A 15129-nucleotide genomic window follows, 5' to 3' on the forward strand; every position below is an offset into this window, starting at 1 on the left:
GCTTTTCATGATTTAGATTTGTACAGCAAAAATATGGTACACATACAAATTTCAATAAAGCTTAATTATAAAGTTTTATTTTCAAAGCTCCAACATGTTAGGCAGTATTGTACAATAAACAGTGGTTGCAAATGACACTGCATAATAGACAAGTATAAACAATGGCACGGAAGGGGAAGACCCTGTCCAAGCTTACAATCCAAGAGATGGGTAAGAGCAGTACACAATAGAGGGGGACAATAAAAATATTGTATTCACACTACTTTGCCATTTAAAAAATTGGAAGTAACTTAAATTTTATTTTGCAGCCTTAAAACAGCAAACTTTTGGAAATGTGATAACTGGATTTATTATCTCCAGAAAATCATGTTATGTCATATGGTATGTGGTACAAGTGTTTGTTCATTTTATTTTTATTGGATTGGATTTTATTAACAATGCAATAGGACTAATTTACTAAAGGATTATAAATTGTTCACTTAGCAAAGAGAATTATAGAAATTTTTGCTTAATGAATGATGTGATGTACAGTGCTGCGTAATATGGTGGCGCTATATAAATACTGTTTATTATTATTATTATTACTACTACTACTAATACTACTACTGATAATATTAATAATATTAATATGAATAAACTGACTTAATAATTTACAAGAATGATTCCCTTGCACATGAATAGTAAATTCTGACCTGATTCAATAACCAAATCAAAATTCCCTATGGAGATGAGCATTCCATTTGTTATGAGAGCAGCCCAAACTCCTTTAATAATTCAAGTCTAATGTCTATTCTTCAACATCCATAAGATGACCCTCCTCATGCTGAGTGCTCCCTTTGAACACTATGAAGAAGGTAAGGTGAGAAGTAAGTTTTTGCAGGCTGATACAAGCCAAAAACTCATCCATTATGCGGGTCCACTTTTCCATATTCATGGCATGCAATAAATCATGGCATTGTCTCACTTTACATATATAACACAGAACAGAACAAAGCAGGCAAAGCTGTGGTATAGATGCTGAGTACAAGGACTCCTCCTGCAAGAATGGTAATGAGAAGAAGGGACAACCAATTTTGAAAAAAAAAGATATATAGCTAAACTCCAAGCAGCTAATAAAGATATAAATGAATACAAATATGTCATCTTTAATACATTGTTATATTCATTTTTTTTATGCAACCAGGTAAGTATCCAAATTTTAGGCATGCTACATGAAAGTCTTAGGACAAGGATCCTGATGATAGAAGGAGAGAGCAAAGCGAGCGTAAAAGATTAGTTCACCAGTCTTCTGTTGGTTATGATTCAGTTAGCAGATAACAGATAGAGGGAGGACACCACTGTATTTCATTTACAGTCTGAAACTGGAACAAAGAAAGTGGTGTCATCCAACTGGCTGTGTTGTCTGGCATTTTTATATAAACCTCAAGACTGGGTGGCCAAATTTAAAAATTTCTGGCAGTGAAAACAGTGACATTATAAGTATGATATCTGTGTCTCTGCCTTCATGTTGTATCATGACTGCTGGGTAACAAACTGAGCCAGGAAAGACAGACACATTTATCTGTCATAGCGGCTGCTTTTTTCCTGGCCTACGATTTGTTATGCAATGGGGTTAATTTACTAAAGAAGTGGAGGCTGTTCACTTAACAAAGTACATATAAGTAAATGTGGTACAACTGTGTTCACTTGGCAAAATAAAATTATTATTGTTGTTGTTAATATTATTATTATTTTTGTTATTATTAATATTATTATTATTATTATTATTCAGTATTTATTTAGCTCCAACATATTATGCAGCTCTGTACAATAAATAGGGCTGCAAGTAAATATATGTATTGTATATATATATATATATATATATATATTTTTTTTTTATTCTGGTAATGATTTGCCTTCCTTGGTTTCTCCTTTACCCTTTATCAACATGCCAATTTATATTGTTAAATAAAACCTTTCAATTTACTTTATTTTAAACCCAGAGCCATCATCACTGAACATTCTGTGCTTCTCTATGCAATGAAGAAAGATTATGACTGATTGGAGGGGCAGGTAGGGTGCAGTACTGCAGTACCTAGGTTTCCAATACAATACAACACCCTGCTAAAACTCAATGATCCAGTGAAATCCAGCGAATGAAAGAGGCAGGACGGGGGTAGTAAGGCTATAGAAAGAAAGCTTAGACCATCCTTTCTCAAACTTTTGCACATAGGGGAACCCTTGAAATAGTTTTCAGATCTTTAGGGAACCCCTACTATAATTACTATAACATCATTACATCATAACGTCACTTTTACAGATTGCTAAAGAAATCAGTGGTGTCACAAATTGCTCAAGGAAAGGCTAGCAACCTCTGAAGGAACCCTGGTTGGGAAACACTTGGTTAGATATTGCAGAATGTTCATCAGCCAGGAAAATTGGTGGGCTTTATATAACTCACTGCAGCTTCTAATGAACATTGTGTGTATAGGCGGTTTAGTATAGGAGGAGATTCTGTGCAGCTGTGCAAGACTGAAGGTAAGGATGGAGTTCAGCTTTAATGCAAAAAAGGCAAAACGCTATTAACATTCCCTTTGCAAGCTGCATAGCCTCTATCACTTTATTAATTCAACCATATCTGTGATAAGAACACACAAAATATGTTCACCACATATACTATACTAGTGCAATTTTCATTATATACATCAGCCACCATCTGACTTTATCTGCAGCGTGAATTATGAATAAAAATTTAATACTTTGATACCATATAACTATGACACTTTCAGAATAAGTACTATAAGAACAATTTATTACATTCTTTTACATTTTCCATAAACTTATGGGTTTTTTTTCTTGCTGGTATTTTGATTTTGAAATAATTACAATTAACAGGCAAATGTGGATGTGATTTACTGGAAAACATAAAAACAGATTTACTTAAGCATTTAAAAAATGCATTCCCTTCCAGTTTTTAACAATCTACATTAGGATCCTTATAAACATGTGAATTCAGTTTGCGGTCATTTCAGCAAATTTTGTTTAGTGATTTCCCAGATAAGGGGAGCTTCAAGTTTCATTGGTACTCCCATTTGCTGAGCTGCTGCTTTCCTCTTCTGATTGATATATGACTGCAATGGCTCTTGTCCATTTGACATTCACTTTACCCCAGCTCTCTAATCTTCTGTGCTAGCAAGTTCTATGTTTGGGAGGGAAGAAGGTTTAGAAGTAAGGAGTACAGATACAGATGTGCCAGCAAGGGAGAAGTTACAAGCAAGGAAGGCTTAGGAAAAAGAGGATTAGAAAGGGAGAGAAAGACAGGGAGGGGATTGATAGGAATAGATAAGGGAATAGTAGAAAAAAAGTCAGGAGGGTAATTAAACAGAGAATAGAGGACCACAGTGACAGAAAGAGGGTGCTACAAGGCAACTCTCAAACTTCAATAACAGCTCATGAAATGCACATTATTATTAAGAGGTAGGTGGAGAAGTTAATTCACTTGCAGCATCTGTTGATTATAATATCATTTCTAACCTGCAATGGCATTTTCTTGCACAAAGCAAGTTTTTGTCATTCTGAGGATCTCCTCTTGTATTCTTTAGATGTTTCAATCCATTTCAGAACAGCTTGTGTGTGTGTGTCTGTGTGTGTGTGCAGGGGTTTGCTAATTTCTCAGCCTTCTCTTTTATTATTACATATGTTCACTGATCTCCTGCTCATCATCTGCCTGGGATATCTGAGATGGCTGGAACAATAGGCAAGAGTTATTATAAGCTATGTGTGTCATGCTGTGCAGCACTTCTTTTAATTTAAACAATAATATTTATATTCATGTTAAGGGAGCTTTGTTAAGGATTGAACTCCACTGGTTATGGATTAGAGGGGATTGAAGGTGGGTCTTTGATTGGCTGCAGGCTAGGAGGAAATATACAGTGTTTGTGTTGGCAGTACCTCTGAGAAATATATTTAGTGGTGGATTTTGTTTTTCAGGCAGGACATATGTTTAAAGTGTGAACTGGGTAGCTTGTGTAGAACAGGCTAGGATGCAGGGTTCATGCTAGAGACTTTCTGACATTCATCAAGTGTGCTATGAGAAATCACATTTTTGAAACTATTCCTTTTTTTCTTCTTCTAGTGGACTAACACAATATTATTTCTAACTCCTTTTGGACTACAATTTTCTGTTATAAACTTTTGGATTAAGAATGGGATTCATTCACAGCTATTGGAAGAAGCACTGAACAAGGTAAGAAAATATCATGTCTTATCATATCATAGATCAAATCTTCTATCATGTATAATATTATAATATTATGTATGTACATCATCATGTACACTATATATATATATGTGTGTGTGTATATATATATATACATATATATATATATATATATATATATATATAATAATAATAATAATAATAAATAGGCAATATTTTAGCATACAGTGGAGTTTTTTAGTTTACAGAAAAATTTTGCTAGCAAGGGGATAAAGGGATACTTTATTACTATAGATCTTTCTGTCTGCTACACTTGAAAACCAATGATACTAAATAAAATTAAAAGTGCCCTTTTGAAAACAAGATGATTGTTTGGCTTTACAGTTTTAGTGAAACAAGTGTATCTTAATTAAGAAGCTTACATCATGCAATCACAGATAAAAGAACCCTTAAATCAGATTAGAAGTGGATTTCTTCTTTAATTTTGATTAGTAGGAGACAGGGGCAAGCATTTATGAGTTATTCTTGGTCTCTGATTTACCCACAATATGCTTTCACCTTCATTTATGTTGCCATTGTTTTTATAATTGGTTTTGTAAGATTTGTAGAGCTGGTAATTAATAATAGGTTTGTTATATTTATATTTTATATAGTTTGATTTATATGAATGTGATGTAAATGAATATTTTTTATATTATCTCATACCTACCTCCCTAAATGTAATTAACTGTATATCACCGGTTAGTGAATGTGCTTTTCCTATTTTAAGTGTGTTATGCTGGTAGAAGTTTTCCATTTTTTTTTTGTGCTAGCTACTTAGCGAATACGTCAAACAAAATATTGATTACAAAATGATGTAACATATACTGCAGATAAAAATAATATATGTCTGTCGCAGTAAAAGCGGTGGGGTCTGTTGAATGTCACATCTCGGTAGAATGCTTTGTAAATAATAATGCTGAATTCATAAAGCCAGACAAAGGCATTAACATTATGGCACTGGCAGGGTTGGTGCTAAATACTTTTGACTTTCCATTGGATGCTTATATTCTGATGATCCGAAGATAAAAGGGCAGCTGTAGTTAGATTATTCCTGCCTCCCTGTGGGTGATCAGCTCCCCTGGATTTTCCACAGTTCTCCAAATGAGTGTTGTCAGTGATTGCTGTCTGGTCTGATTCTGATCAGCTGTTATTTCCTTTTTATGTATGTGAGTGTGTGGAACATATTAACATTTCTGTATAAACATGTGCTATGTTTGGAATCCCTCTCATGCCCCACCTCTGAGCAGAACAATAAAGCAGAAGGTTATGAGCCCTTCCAACAGCTGGCTGTCTGTACATGCCCGACATTGGACCAGCCTTAATGGGCAACACTTCAATCACTTCCACTTTAGCTGCCTGCTTAGTGTGCCTCCCAGCATTGTTTATTTTCTTTCCCTATCTTACAAGCTTTGGGGAGGTATTAGCTGTGGAATTATTTACATGGCTTCTTTCAATTTAAATGTCTATTACTGATCTTTGAAATCTTTATTGAAGTTTACAGGTCAGGTTCCACCTAAATAGAGGTATCATTCGTAGGTCACTAAGCCACATGCTTGTACTCAAAGTGGTTGATTTACTAATGAAATGAAGACTGTTCACTTTGCAAGGTGAATGCTCTCTGAGCTCGCTAAATACGATCAAGCTGTGGTCATTTAAATCATCCAACCATGTGTTTTTTAAATTCCCTTAGCAAAGGATCTGGTAATGAATGAATATGGGTTCAACCTATGTAATTTAATTTACTAAATTTAGCTAACATACATCTTTTTAAAATGTTGCTAAGTTTCTTGATAAACCAACCCATTGATTGACACTTTTGTGCACATAGTATTTTTAATTAATTATTATAATTATTATTCTATTATCAACGTTTTATTCTTTATATGGTAAAGGTAGCACATGTTTTCTAGTGACATTTATTATATGAGGGTGTATTTCCATGTTATATTATTGTATAAGCCTTTTCTTATTTGTGTGATCATAGCATGTACTGTCCTAATTTAAAATAGCTATTTTATTTATTCTGGTAAAATCCACAAAAGCAAATGAAGAAGCTAATATAGAGCTAGAGAGCAGGACTTCTTTAATTTTTTAAACATCTGTATGTGATAGCATTGTTCCTGCTTGCTGTCACTGTCCAGAAACATCTACAGTGATAATCAGTAATAAAGCAGAGTAATAAAAAGCACTGAAAGTGTGATATATATTTTGACATTCTCAATGGTAGTGTCCCAGAGGAAGCCACAGCTACTTTGCCCTTAGTCTGTATTATTTCCTTGTATAATATCAAGGCAAGCACACTTGCTATGTTTTTATGTTATGAGAAAACTGTGTAGATTTATAATTAGTTTATATATTAATTGAACACCCCCAAAAAATGTGCTAATAAGAACAGTATCCATAGTCGTGTCACAATCAACAGACAACTGCTCGGAAAGGGCTAGGGAATAGCTATGACCTAAGCAGCTGTCCTAAAATCCTCAGAATCACAATAAGTAAGCATGGGCTCCTCTGATATATAGAGATAAAGAAGTGTTCAGGCTTCACCAGTGACCACATGATTACAGTTAAAATCAATGTTCCCTAAACTCAGCAAATGAGAGCAATTGTAATTTAAAAAAAAGCAAATCTGTACCAGCACAATGCTTCTAAAGTATTATTCGGTAGCAGTAAAACAGTAATTAAAATGAACATATGCTGCCCCATACACATAGTAAAAATAAATAAAAACCTCAAAACTTTATCTCTTTCTGCTTCCTATATCAGCAGTCACATCGGGTAGCCAAGGCAGGTTTGACCCTAATAGGTAGCTAGCTGTGGGAAACTATTTTTTTTTTTATAACAGACTTTCTGTATGTGATAGTCAATACTTAGGGTGCTCTAACATGCCCCGTAGCCACCTTCCAGGATCACTGGATTACCAGGCACAAGAGCAGGGTGGACAGTTTAACTAGTGTATAGATCTTATGCCCTTCATCTTGCTAAAGGTTTCATTTTAAATTTTTACTAAAATGTATTTTTATTTCAAGTGGGTTTGTTTAGGGTATTGATAGATAAATAGAGAAAAGGATTATTTAGTATAAAGAACTAAAATATAGATATTGATTTATTATTTATTAAATTAAGTCACTCAATAATTTATAGCTGTGTTTAGTTTGACTTGCCATTCATGTGCAGATGGAATATATGAACAGGAACTGGCTTTTTACATAACTATATAATCAAAGTGAATCAATCATTTTGTTGCATGAAGACTTTCCAATCCTTTAATAAATCAGCCTCACTATGTAAGTTAAAAGTATAGAGGGTTGTAAAGAAAGCAAGCTAGGGAGCTATGTAAGAAGGTGAACAGATACCTATAATCATGACTACGCACTGGTAATACTGGTAGGACACAGGAACCTTATTTTGGTGAGATAGCTGTTACATCTAACACTGGTTTTACCTATTTCATACTCTTTTCAAAACTAAAAGTTTTGTTTACTGTAATTAAAATAAAAGTGATAATTTAAATAAATAAAATATATGTGGCTTTTCTCCTCTGAAGCATAATTAGATTTAGGTTTTCTTGTTTCTGAAGTCCATTTCTAATTTTAAATCACCCCTAATTACAAAAAACAGCATATTATGTACCACATCCCAAAATTCAAAAAAACAAAGTCCCACTATCTCTATACATTACTCCATCTTGGAGTTGAAACTTTTTCGTTCAATTGTTTCTGAAGTCCCATTCTCAGGATATTGCAGCCTCCAGCTTTTAGACTTAATGCCATGGTACAGATTGTGCAGAAACAAAGTAAATGCTTTTATATATTCTTAGCTAAAACATGATCATCTATATAAATTTAATTGGTTTCTTTGAAGTTCCATTGTTCAGATATTCCTTCCTCCTGCCTGCAGACTGGCATCAAGTATTCAAGGAGGACGTGGAGATATCCCAGGATTGGGACTCTACAAAGACCAAGTAATAATAGGTAGTTTCAACTGAGAGCATACCAATACATTTTATTTAAAAAAGTAACTCAGAGTTCAGGTACACCTAAACTGAAACCCATACAAATTAGTATTGTTCCCCCTACACATTTAAACCATTTTCATTAATATATGCAAATGAAGAATATCAAAGCTCACATTCAGTCAAGATCTGGGCAGCTTAGCAACTCAACCCAGAAGTGATATTTCAATTTTGTATATTGGTTGGAAATTAGAATTACGTGTATGCTTCCTGTATTTCAAGGAGTCTCCCACAGTGAGCTGGGCAAGAGAATTCACAGCTCCACCCAATCAGTGTGCTCACTGCAAAGCCAGGAGATGGCGTCATGCTCCCCGAATGAATTCTCCAGAATGCAGAATAAACAAATAGGGGAGCACAGCTGCAAGAGTGATTTATGGTCTCACATGGGGGTGTGCTAATTCTGAACTACAATATAAAATCATGATATTGGAATAGAAGCCAATAAGTGATTCAACCCACTGGTGCCCAGGACTGAATTAATAATTTTGAGTTTAGTTGGGTTTATATAAAATAGTTTTGTAGATGAGTGATTGGATGAGCAAAGGCTGCCTTAACTCCAACATTAGGATAACCGCTTGGCACACAGAGCAGAAAGCACTCCTCTGGATGCCAAATTGTCACTGAACAGTAGGCAATAGCTCAGGTGTATTATGACTGATTTATCAGTGTATTTGCCTTTTGTACACTTTTCTTTCCTAATAAAGTCTGCTCATAGAAAAAAACGGTTCCATTGTTTATTTCCTTTGCCTCTAAATGCATTTGGCCATATTAACTAAGCCTACTAAGACTAAGAGTGTAAAACCTACTAAGAGTGTAAAACCAAATTTACGGTATATCTTCCTGTTTTTACAGTTTAGTTCTGTATTAGTAGGACAATCTATGTAAATTCTTATTAATACCATATCAGCTTATTCTTTGACCACACTTCCTATTTTGCCTGTACAGATAAGCAAATAATGTACTACATGCCAAATAATATAGAACAATGCTACAATGAAAAAAAAAAAACAGCAAGAAATTAAAAACTGGCACCCGACACTTAAAAAAGGGATTTTGGGTATAGTATTGTTTCATCAGGTACTCGTGTCCTTAGTTGAAGGAAAACCTAACTTTTGTTGACAAATGTTAGCACTCTGGCCTTTGCAGCCCTAGGTCACAGATTAGAATCTCGGCCAGGATACTATCTACATGGACTTCAGCAGGTTCTCCCCGTGTTTGCGTGGGTTTCCTTCAGGTACTCTCTCCCGCATTCCAAAAACATGCAGTTAGGTTAATTGGCTTCCCCCCACAACTGACATTAGACTACATTAATGACATATGACTATGGTAGATTGTGAGCTCCTTTGAGGGACAGCTAGTGACATGAATATGAACTTTGTAAAGCGCTGTGTAATATGTTAGTGCTATATTAACCACCCAAGCGATAACCCCGACCTTGGTTCGGGATTAAAATAATTACAATTATCGATAACCCCGAACTTTTCTCACTGTATGAAAATACAGTGAGAAAAGTGCGGGTTTATCGATCACTTACCCGGTCCCGCTGCGATCATCTAGCGTCATGTTCCAGCGTCGTCCTCCAGCGTCGATCTCCAGTGTCGTCCTCCAGCGTCGGGTGCCCTCTCCGGGAAGAAGAAGCCGGCCGGCGGAGAAGAAGAAGCCGGCCGGCTTCTCCCTCTGTAGCGTGTACGTCGGCGCGTACGATGACGTCGGCGTGCGGGAAATTCAAATTGAAACTCATTCAAACACATTTTGTATCCAATCCAATACAAAATACATCAAAATAAATACAAAGTATGTAATTGGTAAATTCAAACTCTCATTTTGTGTTGGATTGGATACAGGAGTTTGTATTCAATCCAATACAAAATGAGAGTTTGAATTTTGTTCTCATTTTGTATTGGATTGAATACAAAGTCCTGTATCCAATCCAATACAAAATATTTGGAAATATATTTATGTGGTTTTGTCTATAGGTATGTGACGGACACTAGGGAGGTGTTTTAGAAAAATATATTACTATACAGTATACCGAATTATTGCATTTCCAGTAAAAGTAAATTAAAAGTCCATTAAAAGTATTTTTTTTTTTTTTTTACATGATTGTGTTTCAAACATTTTTTATATTCATGATATCTACTAGAACCCTGCTCGGACATATTTCTGTAAGTTACAGGTCTACAATTTAAAAAAAAAAAAATTCATGAAAAACAGTGTACCGCTTTTGGAACAGAAATCTAGACCTCAGTGTAACGCCCAGGTGGTTAATACTGTGTGTAAAAATAATAATTACAATAAAAAAGTATTATTTCATTTCAATCTAAAACCAAAAAGCTTACTGTACAGAACACCTCTGAAATCTCCATTCCGATAATATTATTTAATTCTTTACTGCAGTGACATTTTCACATCTTGATGTACTGAACAAAGGACGCTGCAATGCAGGTTTTTCTTTTTAAACTGAGTGATTATACAAAGAATGCCCTCTTACATAGCAGCATGTTTAAACAAGTTATGGCAATGGTTTGAAGTAGTGTCTAGAGAAAAAAACAGAGAAGTAAAAAAAACAGCAATGCATTTACCTGACCAGAGTGAATTGTTTTACACTCACCAGAAGTTAAGTTTCAATACAAGTCTAAATAATTTCCATGTCATTGTGAAAAAAAACAAAGGGGGGCTTATACAGCTGCAATTCTTATGGTCTGACACTGAAAGAAAGTTAATTAACGTCTGTTATAGATTATTGATAGTAAATATGACAATATTCTTACATCATTGATTGTTTAATTCTGGAACCTTGTTGATTCCTGAAACTATGTTTTCCTTATTTCTAAAAATTACGGTATCAGCATGAATAAGAAAAAATAGCCAAGTATCTGATGTAATTGATGAAAATAGCAGCTTCTAATTCAGCTGGCAACCCATGCACAGACAAGCGTTACTCACAAATCATCCAGTGCTTTGGAAGTGACTTTGTCTGCTTCCCTCATTTCTAGAACCTTTGCTGTTGTTCTGACCTCTACTAATATACATACCTAATAATATTATTATTATTATTAATAATAATAATAATAAACAGGTATTATATAGCGCCAACATATTACTCAGCGCTGTACATTAAATATGTTCTTTAATCTTAATATTGATCTCTGCATTTACACGTAAATGCAACAATATAACAAAGGGTTACATGATTCCAGTATACTATAGATTTAGGAGATATCTACTGGAAACATTTGACTGAAGTGGGGTTAAAGACCCTTAAAGAACCCTAATTTTAGTGTGAAAACTAAAGATGATTAAAGTGTTAGAATTAGTTCTAGCTTTAATTCAACAAGGGGCATGTTGAAAGTTGTGGGTACTTTCCACAGGAGCAGGCAAGGATCTGCAGTTGGAAACTTCAAGCTCCTTGTGGGCGTGGTGTATTTCCAAGGGGTGGGACTTAAGTTAGGTTGTTCTCAAACCCCAAGAATACCAGGAAAGTGTAGTGCAGGGGTGTCAGAAATGTGTGACACCAGGAATATAAGATTATAAAAATGAAAATAGGCCACATAATATGCACACTGTTGACTGAAAGGTGGTTAGTTTCAAGTTGCAAGACCAGGGAGCAAAGGTAACGGGAGTTGAGGGTAACATAAGCGTGACATGCATGAGCCTTATAAATACCAGCCCCTGAGTGGTATGATAAAATATATATATATATAATGGGTCAGACAAAGGTTTTACCAGCCAAGCCAGTTAAATATCTAGAAAGGGTTTTTCAGTTCAACTGGAGTATGCCTTTGAGGCTTGCCAGATTGTGTGGAGACTGTGAAGAATTTTTAAATATCAACAATCACATTGCTTTTATGCAGGAGATTTGAACATTGACACTATCTGCATGGACTTTGCAGGTTCTCCCTGTGTTTGCGTGGGTTTTTTCTGGGTACTGCAGTTTCCTCCCACATTCCAAAAACCATGCAATTACGTTATTTAGCTACCCCCTGAAATGGTCCTTAGTCTGTAATGACATATGATTGAGGTAGACACATTAGATTGTTAGCCTCTTTGGCAACTAGTGACATGACTATGGACTACTGCTGCATATTATGATGGAGCTTTATAAATACTGTGTAATAATAATGTTAACAACATGAGAAAACCATTGAGGAACCCCTTAATAGGACATTTCTTAATAATAGGACAACCTCGATTTTTTATACATTTGTTTTGTCATATCTTTACTATCCCTTTTCAAATAAGGAAGTACTGCAATTCCTTTCTAAAAAGAAAATATTGTACTAATCTTTTAATGCAGAGGTGTCAAACTCAGGCCCCTGGGCCAAATTTGGCCTGCTTTGTATTTATATTTGACCCGCAAGAAAGTACCAAATGCTTACTAGAGCTGGCCCGCCGGTAGACAGTACATGCACTGCTAATACTACAAATCCCAGAATGTTCTGCTAACGCTCAATCTGGACCCACAAGCGCCCCCTCCTCTGTTGACATTTAATAGCAACCTTCCTCAATTGTAGATATTTGTTTAATAAATAATAAGTTTGACTCGCAACTTTGTCCAAATTTTTCATGTTGGCCCACTGTGTGTTTTGAGTTTGACACCCTTGTTTTAAAGCAGTTATGTTGGAGCAAGGTGGAAATCCCATATCATAGTTTCACCCTATGCTAATAAATAAACTTGAGAATCCTGGCTCCTGCTGTGCTGAATTAAATAGGTATACACAAGCACCAGACACCTTGCCTGTACCAGGTTGGACCTTTTGCCTGCCAAACTGCCATAGTTCTATGTGGCAAAGATTCAACAAAGCACTGGAAATATTCCTCATTTTGTCCTTATATATGTAATAGTGGTGTATTGGATCTAGATCTGGGAACTATGAAAGCTATTTGAGTAGAGTGAACACATTGTCGCTTAGTACGTTTTCCTGTTAGAAGATAGGTACACCGTGGCAATAACGGGATAGACAAGTTCAGCAACAATACTAAGCTGGGCCCATGGCATTTAAATGATGCTTGGTTGTTACTAAGGGTCCCAATGTGTGCTAGGAAAATTTCCTTTACACCATTTCGCCACCTCCACTGGCCTGAACAGTTAACAAAAAACTGAATGAATTCATGCTTTTGTGAGGTTGATTCCAAATTTAGACCCCTCTATCCACGTCACAGCAAAACTGGAGACTCATGTGACCAAGCAATGTTTTTCAGTCTTTTTTTGTCTGATTTTGGTGAGGTCATGTTATTTGTAGTCTCAACTTTACCCCCTCAAATCTTGCATCTAGTGGCTGTGTTGCTCTAAGCCCCTAGACCCCAATCTAGGTGGCCTTGGGGGAAATCTGTCCTTGGTTTCTGAAATACATAACAGCCATGCCACATTCAAATTTAACTTAATAATTTTCATTCTATATTTTTTAGTTCTATACATTTATACTATTTAGTGAGTAATCTGCCTTTGATTTTGTGATGTTTCATGTAGTAACACAAAAGGGTACATTAGTCCTGCAACTTCTCTGAGTGTTTTAGTCTTACAACCAGCTGCACATTCAGTTTTAGTTGCCAACTTTCCATCAACTCATACTGTGCATCACAATGCTAATTACTGTCATGATAAATGGATTGGTCATTGAAGAAATGAACCTGGAAACAATGTGGGATTCTGAAGGTTATATTATAATATATTTCTGTATGTTTAAGTGTAATAGTTTTGCTGATGAGAGATGAAATCCAGGACAGGGACGAGAGGAGAAGAGCATATTCTATTATACTGACATTTTTTAACTTTTAACTAAAAAAATACAGTTTTAAATCAGAGACAATACTGGAAATTCAGGAAACAAATTCATAATTACAGTTATCATACAAATGTTTTACAAGTGTAACTAAATTAGCAGTTCCTCTGAATTCATAATAATGGTCATTGGAAAATGCAACTGAATAAAACAAAAACAGTAATTATTTTAGAGAGAAGATGTGAAACAAAATTTTATTAACGAGAATTCAGATTTATTGTTACATATTAATTTGTGAGTGAACATGATCTCATCTGTATTAGCCATGCCCAGCACAAGGCAAGCAGAGACAAAATCCAAAATCTATACTATAAGTATGTGAAGGAGGCCATGTTTCACTTCATATCTAATATGTCCCGCGGCTGCCTGTAGATCTATTGATTGGTGGAAAAATGACCAACAGCAAGAGGAGTGTTGGAAGCAAAGAATCCCAGTAAAATAAATATGTGAGGTCACTATTATGTCCTTCCTCTGATAAATGATGAAACAAACATAATGTATATTAGTTTTACAGAGAACCCTATTTAGGTCTTTGGTGGAAAGGGGGTGTACATGGACAATTTTAGTGTAGGATAAACTGGGCTAAATGTCCAGAGCCCAAATTACCAGTGCAGCAAGCTGACATGCTATGCATTTGGGGCCCCACTTCATATATGCCCAGAGCGGCATTTTATCTAAAAGATCTTTTGCCTAAAATGAAGGACTTATGCTGAAGGCTACGGATGACAGAGTAGACTAGTGATGTCGCTGTTGCTCAAAGTTCCTGACAACATTTTAACTGCCTGATTGTGGTCTTTGTCAAAGCTTTTGTTGCATGTTGCCAGTCTACAAATACAAATACTTTCTGTCTGTGCTACCAAGCACTGTCTGTGCTACCAAGTGTTATACACAGTCCAAGGGCACTTTTAAGAAAGAAAATATTCTCCAAACTTTTTTTTAAAGTTTTTAATTTTTCTGAATAATTTCTAAAGAAACAAGGTGGCCACCAATTTAGATGTTTGCAGTCGGTCATGGGGCTTAAGCCCTTCAGCCTAGTACTATGCTGCTTATGCCAATGGCAAATTAAGAAAAAACATAAAAAGTATACAGTA

The 15129-nt window shown here is 35.4% G+C and overlaps 1 protein-coding gene across 2 annotated transcripts in view; it reads left to right on the top strand.

Annotated features, from left to right (window-relative positions):
* The first annotated feature begins 3237 nt into the window (after nucleotides 1–3237).
* Nucleotides 3238–15129, top strand: part of NDP (norrin cystine knot growth factor NDP) — a 50663-nt gene continuing 38771 nt past the window's right edge. Inside the window, exons 1-2 of one of the 2 annotated variants that reach the window (XM_072399134.1) lie at nucleotides 3238–3456; nucleotides 4115–4225. The gene's annotated coding sequence lies outside the window, so the exon portion shown is untranslated. Of the gene's footprint in view, nucleotides 3457–3865; nucleotides 4226–15129 lie in introns of those variants that run through there. The other variant, XM_072399126.1, reaches the window with a different exon arrangement.

The sequence above is a fragment of the Pyxicephalus adspersus genome, chromosome 1 (assembly GCF_032062135.1).
Source record: "Pyxicephalus adspersus chromosome 1, UCB_Pads_2.0, whole genome shotgun sequence".
Lineage (NCBI taxonomy): Eukaryota > Metazoa > Chordata > Amphibia > Anura > Pyxicephalidae > Pyxicephalus > Pyxicephalus adspersus.